We start from the raw sequence: 10,812 nt of genomic DNA on the forward strand, positions 1-10,812 counted from the left end.
AGCTGGATAAAAAGAGCAAGACCCAGAGGTAAGTTGTCTTCAGGAGATGCACCTCACAGGTAGTGACACTGATAGATTCAAAATAAGGGAAGAAGGAAAATCCCCAAGCAAATGAAAAGCAGAAAAAAAAGCAGGGGTTGCAATTTCAGTTTCAGGCAAAACAGACTTTAAACCAGCAATGATCAAAAAGACAAATGGCATTATATAATAGTAAAGACTAAAAAACAACAAGAACACCTAATTATTCTAAATTATATATGCACCCAAAACAGGAGCATCCAGATTCATAAAGCCAGTTCTTAGACACCTAGAAAGAGACAGAGGCTCTTAGTGGGAGACTTCGACATTCCAATGACAGTATTAGACAGATCATTGTGACAGATCATTGATGAATCTGGATGCACCCAAAAACAGGAGCATCCAGATTCATAAATCCAGTTCTTAGACACATAGAAGAGACATAGGCACAATAGTGGAGACTTCAACATTCCACTGACAGTATTAGACAGATCATTGTGACAGAAAATTAACAATTATATTTACAAACTGAATTCAGCATTTGACCAAATGAATCTGATAGGCATCTACAGAACTCTCCACCTCAAAACAACAGAATGTATATTCTTCTAATTGCCACATGGTACATACTCTAAAATCAGCCACATAATTGGGCAAAAAATCCTCAGCAAATGCAAAATAACTGAAATCATATCAAATATACTCTCATGACTACAGCACAAAAAAAATGGAAGTCAAGACTAAGAAAATTACTCAAAACCATGCAACTAAATGAAAATTAAACATGTTCTGGAATGACTTTTAGATAAGTAATGAAATGAAGGAAGAAGTCAAGAAGTTCTTGGAAACTAATGAGAACAAATATACAACTTACCAGAATCTCTGGGACACAGATAAGGCAGTGTTAAGAGGAAAATTCATAGCACTAAATGTCCACATCAAAAAGTTAGAAAGATCTCAAATTAACCACCTAACATCACAACTAAAAGAATTAGACAAGCAAGAGCAAATCAACCCCAAAGCTAGCCAAAGACAAGACATAACCAAAATAAGAGCTGAACTAAAGAAAATTGAGATACAAATCATTAAAAAGATCAGTGAATACTGTGGTTGGTTCTTTGAAAGAATTAATAAAATAGGTAAGCTGCTAACTAGACTAAGAAAGAAGAAAAGAGAAAAAAAATCCCAAATTAACACAGTTAGACATGACAAAGGGGTTGTTATCACTAACCCCATAAAAATAAAAATAACCACCAGAAACCACTATGAACACCTATATGCACATAAACTAGAACACCTAGATGAGATGGACAAATTCCTGGACACATACACCCTCTCAAGACTGAACCAGGAAGAAGATAATTTCCTAAATAGACCAATAATGAATTCTGAAGTTAAATCAGTAATAAATATCCTACTAACCAAAACAAAGCCAAGGACCTGAGGGAGTCACAGCCAAATTCTACCATATATATGAAGGAGATCTGGTACCATGCCTACTGAAACTATTTCAAAAAAATTGAGAGAAGGCACTCTTCCCCAACTCATTCTACAAGTCCAGTGTCATCCTGATACCAAAAACTGACAGAGACACAACAACAAAAACACTTCAGACCAGTATCCCTGATGAACATTGATGCAAAAATCTTCAACAACATACTTATAAATTGAATCCACCAGCGCATCAAAAAGCTAATCCACCTCAATTAAGTATGCTTCATCCATGGGATGCAAGGTTGGTTCAACATATGCAAGTCAATAAATGTGATTTATCACATAAACAGAGCTAAAGAAAAAAATACATGATTGAGACATGATTATCTCAGTAGATGCAGAAAAGATTCTTGATAAAATTCAACATACATTCATATTTAAAACTCTCAATAAGCTAGGCAGTGAAGGGATGTATCTCAAAATAATAGGAGCCATCCATGACAAACCCCCCAGAACTATACTGAATGGGCAAAAGATAGAAGCATTTCCCTTGAAAACTGACACAAGACACAGATGCCCTCTCTCACCATTCCTATTCAACACAGTATTAGAAGTCTTAGAGCAATCAGGCAAGACAAAAAAAAAAAAAAAAAAAAAAAATGAAGGGCATCCAAATAGGAAGCTAAAAAGTCAAAGTATTCCTGCTTGCAGATGACATGGTTCTATATCTTAAAAAATTTTAACTCATAATCTTGGCCCAAAAGCTTCTTCAGCTGATAAACAACTTCAGCAAAGTTTCAGGATACAACATCAATATACAAAAATTATTGCCATTCCTTTACACCAACAACAGCCAAGCCAAGAGCCAAATCAGGAAGGCTATCCCATTCACAGTTGTCACAAAAAGGAATAAATACATAGAAATACAGTGAAATCAGGGAGGCGAAAGAACTCTACCATGAGAATTAGAAAACACTGCTCAAATAAATAAGAAAAGACACAAATGAAGAAACACTTTATGGTCCTAGAGAGGAAGAATTAGTATTATTAAAATGGCCATACTACCAAAAGCAATCTACAGATTCAGCGCTATTTCTATAAAACTACCAATGACATTATTCACAGAGCTAGAAAACGACTATTTTAAAATTCATGTGGAACAAATAATTAGTTCAAATAGCCAAAGCTGAAGGCATTATGTTATCTGACTTCAAACTGTACTGTAGGGCTACAGTAATCAAAACATCATGGAACCAGTACAAAAACAGGCGTATAGACTAATGGAACGTAATAAAGAGTCCCAAAATAAGGCCATGCTCCTACAACCCTCTGATCTTTGACAAAGCTGACAAAAATAAGCAATGGGGGGAAACTCCCTATTCAACAAATTGTGCTGGGATAACTGGCTAGTCACTCGCAGAAGACTGAAGCTGGACGCCTTTCTTACACCATATATTTACAAACATCAACCTTAATTGAATTAAAGACTTCAATAGAAAACCCAAAACTATAAAAATCCTGGAAGACAACCTAGGCAATACCATCCTGAACATAGGAATGGGTAAAAATTTCATGAAAAAAATGCCAAACGTAATCGCAACAAAAGTAAAAATTGACAAGTATGATTTAACTAAAATTGAGAGCCTTTGCACAGCAAAGGAAAGTATCAAGAATAAACAGACAACCTACAAAATGGGAGAAAATATTTGCAAGCTATGTATCTGACAAAGGTCTAATATCCAGCATCCATAAGGAACTCGAACAAATTCATAAGAGAAAAGCATGCAACCACAATAAAAAGTGAAAAAAAAAGACATGAACAGACACTTTTCAAAGAAGACATACATATGGCCAACAATTATATTTCAAAAACCTCAATATCACTGATTACTAGAGAAATACAAATCAAAACCACAACAAGATACCTTTTCACACCGGTCAGAATAGCTATTCTGTTTTCATTGTGTATTCAGAATGGCTATTCTGTTTGTCTGGGACAGTCTTTATTTCCCCTTCACGTTTGAAGGATATTTTTACTGAATATACTACTCTAGGATAAAACTTTTTTGTTTGTTTGTTTCCTTCAGCACCTTAATTATGTTATGTCACTCTCTCCTGACTTGAAAGGTATCCACTGAGAAGGCTACTGCCAGAAGTATTGGAGCTCCATTGCATGCTATTTACTTCTTTTCTCTTGCTGCTTTAGTGGTCTGTCCTTTGTCTTGATCTTTGGTGACCTGATTATTAAATGTCTTGAGGTAATCTACATTGGGTTAAGTCTGCTTGGTCTTCTATAACCTTTACTTAAACATTGCTATCTTTCTCTGGATTTGGGAAGTTTTCTGTTATGATCCCTTTAAATAGACTTTCTAGCCATATTGCTTTCTCTACTTATTCAATGTCAAATAACTCCTAGATTTCTTCTTTTGGGGCTATTTCTTAGATCTCGTATGTATGCTTCATTCTTTATTATTTTTTTTCTTTCATCTCCTCTGACTGTATTTTCTAATAGGCTATCTTCAAGTTCAATAATTCTTTCTTCTGCCTGATCAATTCTGCTGTTTAGAAACTCTGATGTATTCTTCAGTATGCCAATTGCATTCTTCAGCCCCAAATGTTCTTCCTGATTCTTTTTAACTATTTCAATCTCTTGGTTAAATTTATCTGATAGAATCCTAATTTCTTCTCTGTGTAATCCTGTATTTCATTGGGCTTCCTCAGTTATTTTGAATTATCTGAAAGGTCACATATCTCTTGTCTCTTCAGGATTGGTAACTGGTATGTTATTTAGTTTTTTGGTGAGGTCATGCTTTCCTGGATTGTCTTTATGATTCTGGATGTTTGTCAGCATCTGGTCATTGAAGAGTTAGGTGGTTATTATTGTCATTGCAGTTTGGGTTTGTTTGTACCCATCCTTTTGGGGAAGGCTTTCCAGGCATTCAAAGGGACTTGGCTGTTATAATCTGTCTCTTGTCACTGCAGCTATATCTGCATTAGAGCACGCCACCATTCTGGTAATATTTTAGCTGTTATAGACTCACAGAGGTACTGCCTTGGTGGTCTTGGGTAAGACCTAAGAGAATTCTCAAGATTGTCAGACAGAGACTGTTGTTTTCTTTTCTTACATTCCCTAAACAACGTCTCTGTTCTGAGCTGCCTGGAGTTGGGAGAGTGGTGACACAAGCAAAAGCCCTACAGTGGCCATTGCTTGGTTACTGCTTATGTTAACTCAAGGCTCAAGGGCTCCACATTCAGCAGGTAACAAATCTACACAGGCTGGTCTCTTTCCCTTCAGGGTGGTGAGTTCCCCCTATCCCTGTGCGGGTCCAGAGATGCCATCCAGGAGCCAGGGCCTGGCATTGGAAACATTAGGAATCTTTTTGGTGCCTTATTATACTGTAGCTGAATTGATACTCAAGCAGCAACATGAAGTCCTTCTCACTCTTCCATTTTCTCAAGCAGAGGTCTCTTCTCATACTGATCATCACCCCAGGTTCTTAACAAGTACTGCCTGGCTACCACCAATGTTCCCTCAGGCCCTAGATTTCTGTCCGCTTGTGGTGAATACTACCAGGCCTTGGTCTCCTCCTTCAGTGAAATGGGCTCCCCACTGGCCCAGGGCAGGTTCAGAAATGCCATCCAGAAGCCAAGTCCTGGAATCAGGGACCCCAAGAGCTCATTTTGTGTTCTACCCCACTGTGGCTGAGCCAGTACCAAGGCTGCAATACAAACTCCTTTTTCTCTTCCCTCATTTTTCCTCAAGTAGAAGGAGCCTCTTCCCTTAGCTACCACAGTCAGAAATATGCTGAGTCACACCTGAAACCAGCATAGCTCTGAATGTTACTTAAGGCCCACAGTGAGTACTGCCTGGCTATCACTGCTGATATTCAGTATCTGAGGGTTCGTTATCAGCAGGTGATGAATGCTGCCAGGACTAGATTTTTAGATCCCTCTCTTCCAGCCAGTGTGTTCCATTCTGGCTCGGTGTGTGTTTAGAGATGTCCAGGAGCTAGAGCCTAGAATGGGGACCTCAGTATTCTTCTGGTGCCCTGTTCTACTGTGGCTGACCTGGCAGCAAGTTGCAAGACAAAGTTCTCTTTACTATCCCCTTTCCTCTCTTCAAACAGAAAGAGGGAGCCTCCCCCTGAGTTCACTGCCTGGGTTTGGGGGAGGGGGTGATGCTGCTGTAAGCACTCTCTTGGCTATCCCAGCTGGTGTCTCACTGGGTTGCATGCACTCCATGTCCACCAGTTCTGAGGCCAGCACAGCACCAGGACTTACCTTGAAATTGCAGTTTTGTGGCCTAGACTGCCCTTCAAGTTTATTTAGAACCCTAGAGCACTGTAGCTCACAGTGGCAAGGCTTGCTGGAACTCAGGTTCTAACTACTGGGATAGACAATTCACCTCTGGCTAGAGCTGGTCTAAGTGGTCCCTTCATGTTTAACATCTGAGTTTTGCTCCATGTTGCTTTCTCTGTGATAGGGCAGCACTAAGTTCCAGTGCAAAGTCCCACAGTCACTGTGCTGTCCCTCCCCCGAAAGCACAGATTCTTTCTCTGTACTACATGGCCTCTGCTGGAGAATGCAGGAGGGGTGTTGTAGGTGATTCAAGACTGTCTTTCCTACACTCCTCATTGCCTCTGTCTTTAATGTGATGTTAAATTTGGGTACTATTGTTACTCACCTGATTTTTGGTTGTTTTGAAGGTGCTTTTTTTGTGTGTAGATAGTTGTTCAATTTGATGTTCCTGTTGCAGGGGACAATTGATATAGGCTTCTACTGAGCCACCTTGCTCCGTCTCTCTAATAAATATTTTTAACATTATTTCTTTCTTAGAACCTGTAACACTTGGTTCTTCTCTTACTTTCACATTTCTGACATGCCTTCTTCTGTGTTCCTTCTTTTTCCACTAGCCCATGAAGCAATGATTTTCCAGAATTTAATTCCCAGCCAAACACCCTCCTGCCTCTGGCCTGCCCTTCAAATCTGTGCTTTATTCCTGTCAATAGTGCTGTCATCCACCCAATTGTTCAAAACATCAACTTTAGCATCATTTTAGATGACCTTCTTCCTCTGTTTTCCCTTTATCCAAATGATCCTCCAGTTCAGCTTCTCAAATATGTCTTCAGTGCATCCCAACTTTTCCATTTCTATTGACCGTGTCTTATTTGACAACCTGATCAGCTCTCATATGACCAATCATAAAAGCCTTCTATTCTTAAGTCTTACCTTCCTCCAGCTAGTGTTCTGACCCATCCTCCATAATGGAGATAGCATCATCTGTCTATAATATAAATCTGATTATATCAATTCCATTTTAAAAAATGCCTTTCAGGGCTTCCAATGTCAACATGATAAAGTCTCAAATTATTAGTATATCACCCAGACCTTTTTGTGACCTTACCCTTTGCCCTACACTTCACTCCCCAATTATACACATGGCCTCAGTAATAGTTTGCTTAGTGGAACATGCTCTCTTAAGCCTTCCTAACTCTTCAAATGCTATTTCTGCTGCCTAAAATGTTATGACTTTTCTCATAAGCCTGGTGAAAATACTGTCTTCTTCAACAACGTATTTGTTTTATCTCTCCTAGGACAACTTACAAAGTAGTTTTGTATTTTATCCTCTTGAACACATTTCTATTTTATACTCATTATATAGTATTATAATCTTTAGCTGCTTACTTCTGACATCACAATAATAGTACTAATGTTAATAATAATTATAATATCCAGAATTTATTGGGATGTATGTGCTATGTGCCTGGTGTCACTATGAATGCCTTATATTTAGTAACTCACTTAATCCTCACATAAGCCTTAAGATAATATTTATTATTGCCTCGATTTTACAGATGATATCATTGAGAAATAGAATGTCTAACATCCAACAAGTGGTAAAAAGAAGATTCAAACTGAGGTATATTGGTAATAAAATGTATACACTATTTCATGTTGTTTCCATAGGGTTTTGAAGACTGTGAGCTCTGGAATGGCAGGGTCCATGTCCTACTCATTTTTGAAACAGTGCCTAGAATATTGTCTGCCATATAGATGGTGCTCTATTAATCTATGTTTACTCAAAGGCCATGCCCAAGGGGAATCACACTAAATTCCAAATGTATTTTTCCAGTGAAAATGATTTATATGTATCTCCAATGAAATAAAAGAAAATATGTTTTATATAAATAAATGTAAGCACCTGTAGAAATATTTTTTAAATAATTTACAGTTGCAGGAGACATATATATATATATATATATATATATATATATATATATGTAGATATTAGTCACGATACATCAACACAGTGAAAGTGTACCACAAGACGGATGGCAACTAGAAAAAGTCATGAGATTATTGATCAGATAGGCACTGAAACAGAAATTCTGTTACTCCATTGGCCTTCAAGGACATGAAATAGGAGTTTGTGCCATGAAGCATTTCTGCAAATACACTATGAAATATGGTGTTCCCCTAAGTAGCAAGATGCTTCAATCTAGAATCATGGTCTTAAATCACTACTGGGTCTTTCCTCTCCTCTTTTTTTTCTCATCCCATAAGGCATAAAAATTTCAAAAATGAGAAACTGCTTCAATGGACACAATATGAACATGGTGTTGCTCCTTACAGGAAGGAAAAAATAATGCTAAAGAAAATAATGTTATGCCTTCAAAGACCAGCCAGTAAGAATTAAAGCAACTGTCAACCCTGGAAATCCTTTCTTTGAAAAATAAAATGGTATAAATTCTGTTACGCCTGTAAAAATGATACAAGAGAAGAACGTATCAATTGTGTAAATTGCAACATATAAAATTTCAAGTCATTCTAGGGAAGCCAGTGTGGAGTGAACAACCTCGCAGCACTGGTTTCTGAGAACTGCAGCAAAAAGTTTGCATTCAGCCTTGGTTTAAAAAAATGTATCTATATATACATAGAAAGATTGATAAGCTTGCATGCATACACTTTTCCTCTCTCATACACACACATTTATAAACACATATAGTGTACAAATAAAGGCAGCATATGATAGTGAAAAAGGACATATGGATTCTCGTCTGCTTCTACCATTTGCTAAATTATATGGTAAGTTATTTTCTCCTTCTGTTTCAGCTTTTTTCATTTTTAACATGAAAGAATTTTCCTTGCAGAACTATTGTGAGAATCAGAGATGTTTTTAAAAGATTTATCCTCTTACTTACATATCTTACACTTCAACCATCAGCGTGTCATTATTAATGAAGAATATTAGGCTGGGTATGGTGGCTCACATCTGTAACCAGCACTTTGGAAGGCTGAGGTAGGCAGATTACTTGAGCCCAGGAGTTCAAGACCAGCTGGGACAAGATGGCAAAACCCCATCTCTACAAAAGAATACAAATTAGCTGGGTGTAGTGGTGTGCACCTGTGGTCCCAGCTACTCAATAGGCTGATGCAGGAGGATTTCCTGAGCCTAGGAGGTTGAGGATGTAGTATGTCACGACTGTGCCACTGCACTTCAGTCTAGGTGACAGAGCAAGACCCTATCTCAGTTTAAATAATTAAAATGAATTAAAAATCAATTTTAGCCACTCCATCCTGGGGCTCCTGCAGCATGCTCCCCTTCCTGGCATCCAGTTTCTTCAGTGCACATGACCTCCCCAGAGTCAAGCACTGGTCCCTTCTTGGGCACCAGGTTCCACAGTGCACTGTGGCGGGCAGCTTCACCTTCCTTGTGTGCCTTTGATGCAGAATTCCTCGTGTCAGATGCCTCTGGTGAACAGCTTTCCCTTTCCTGGGCACCCTGGTGTGAGGAATTCCATGGCTTACAGAAGAGATGAAATGTGTTCTGAGGGATGATATGAATATGAAAGACTTCCAAGAGAACGAGCATCTCCTTGAAGTCATCCCAGCAATGGCTACAATAGACTAGTTAATACTACCACCACTGCTAGACAGGTCGGATGAAGAAAGCTACAATACATATTACAGAGATGTTTATTACCGAGACTATGACGAGAGCTGCAGTTTTTCCCATGATTGAATAAGTGGTCCACCTCATAGAGGAGATGAATCTGGTTATAGATGGACAAGAGATGATCATTCTGCAAGCAGGCAACCTGAATACAGGGACATGAGGGATGGCTGTAGAAGAAAAAGTTTCTACTCTTCCCATTATGTGAGAGAGTATTCTCCTCATAAAAGGGACAATGCTTTTTTCAGAGAATCACCTGGTGACCGAAAGGATTCTCCACACAGCAGATCTGGCTCCAGTGTCAGTAGCAGAAGCTACTCTCCAGAAAGGAGCAAACCATACTTTCCATCAGTCTCAACATAGAAACAAAGTGAGGCCTATCCAGTCTTTGAAAACATCAAGAGACACTTCACCCTCAAGTGCTTCAGCAGCTTCTTCATCAAAGGTGTTAGACAGACCCAGCAGGCTAACTGAAAAGGAACTTGCTGAGGCTGCAAGCAAGTGGGCTGCTAAAAAGCTAAAGAAATCAGATGAAAGTACCTTGCCTGAAATTTCTGAGTGTGAGGCAGGATCCACAGCACCATTATTTACTGACCAGTCAGAGGAACCTGAGTCAAACACAGCAGATGGCATAGAATTATTTGAAGATAGTCAGCTAAACAGTCTCTCTAAAGCAATAGCATCAAAAACCAAAGAGGTTGAACAGGTTTACCAATAAGACTGAAACTTTCGGGATGGTGGTGAAAATGCTGATTGAAAAAGACCCTTCATTAGAGAAGTCTATTCAGTATGCATTGAGACAGAAATTACATGAAATAGACACAGGGTTTCACCATATTGGCCAGGCTGGTCTCTAACTCCTGGCCTCAAGTGATCCACCTGCCTTAGCCTCCCAAAGTGCTGAGATTACAGGCGTGAGCCACTGTGCCCGGCCAACACATAATACCATGTGAAAATATTAGATTTCTGAGTTGTGACTTTATTGACTTGCTTGCTTTTTCTTAGGGTTTGTAATATGTTAAAGTGTACTATCCTAATAAACTGAATACTTTGGTATCTAGAGAATAAAAAAAATCAATTTTAAAGGAATACTCCACAGGATGGAAAATAAAATAAAGAAGGACAACCATAAAAATGAGGGCAGAGGTAGAATGTGAATGTCTGATGGTTTTAAGCACTTGGCAGAGGTAGAAAAGCTGACCTTATACCCCAACCCAGGCCTTTTCAGGGAGGACAGCTTTTTCCTGCTTTCCACTATCCTTTACTTACCACACTTCATGTACACAGAGATATAAATAACTGATAAAGAATTCTTACCTGCTCTGTGGTCTTTGCATTTTATTGTGTATTAGAGCCTTGGAGCCTTGAGCTAACAGATGAAAGATCCTTTGTCGTGGCAGCATAAA

The 10,812-nt window shown here is 38.7% G+C and overlaps 1 pseudogene across 1 annotated transcript; it reads left to right on the top strand.

Annotated features, from left to right (window-relative positions):
- The first annotated feature begins 9,252 nt into the window (after nucleotides 1-9,252).
- LOC116565943 lies at nucleotides 9,253-10,160 on the top strand (annotated as a pseudogene). Its single transcript, XR_004275676.1, has 2 exons — nucleotides 9,253-9,343; nucleotides 9,498-10,160. The product of XR_004275676.1 is annotated as a periphilin-1-like (transcript).
- The last annotated feature ends 652 nt before the right edge of the window (nucleotides 10,161-10,812 follow it).

The sequence above is a fragment of the Sapajus apella genome, unplaced genomic scaffold (genome assembly GCF_009761245.1).
Source record: "Sapajus apella isolate SASKATOON/1434 unplaced genomic scaffold, GSC_monkey_1.0 scaffold42, whole genome shotgun sequence".
NCBI lineage: Eukaryota > Metazoa > Chordata > Mammalia > Primates > Cebidae > Sapajus > Sapajus apella.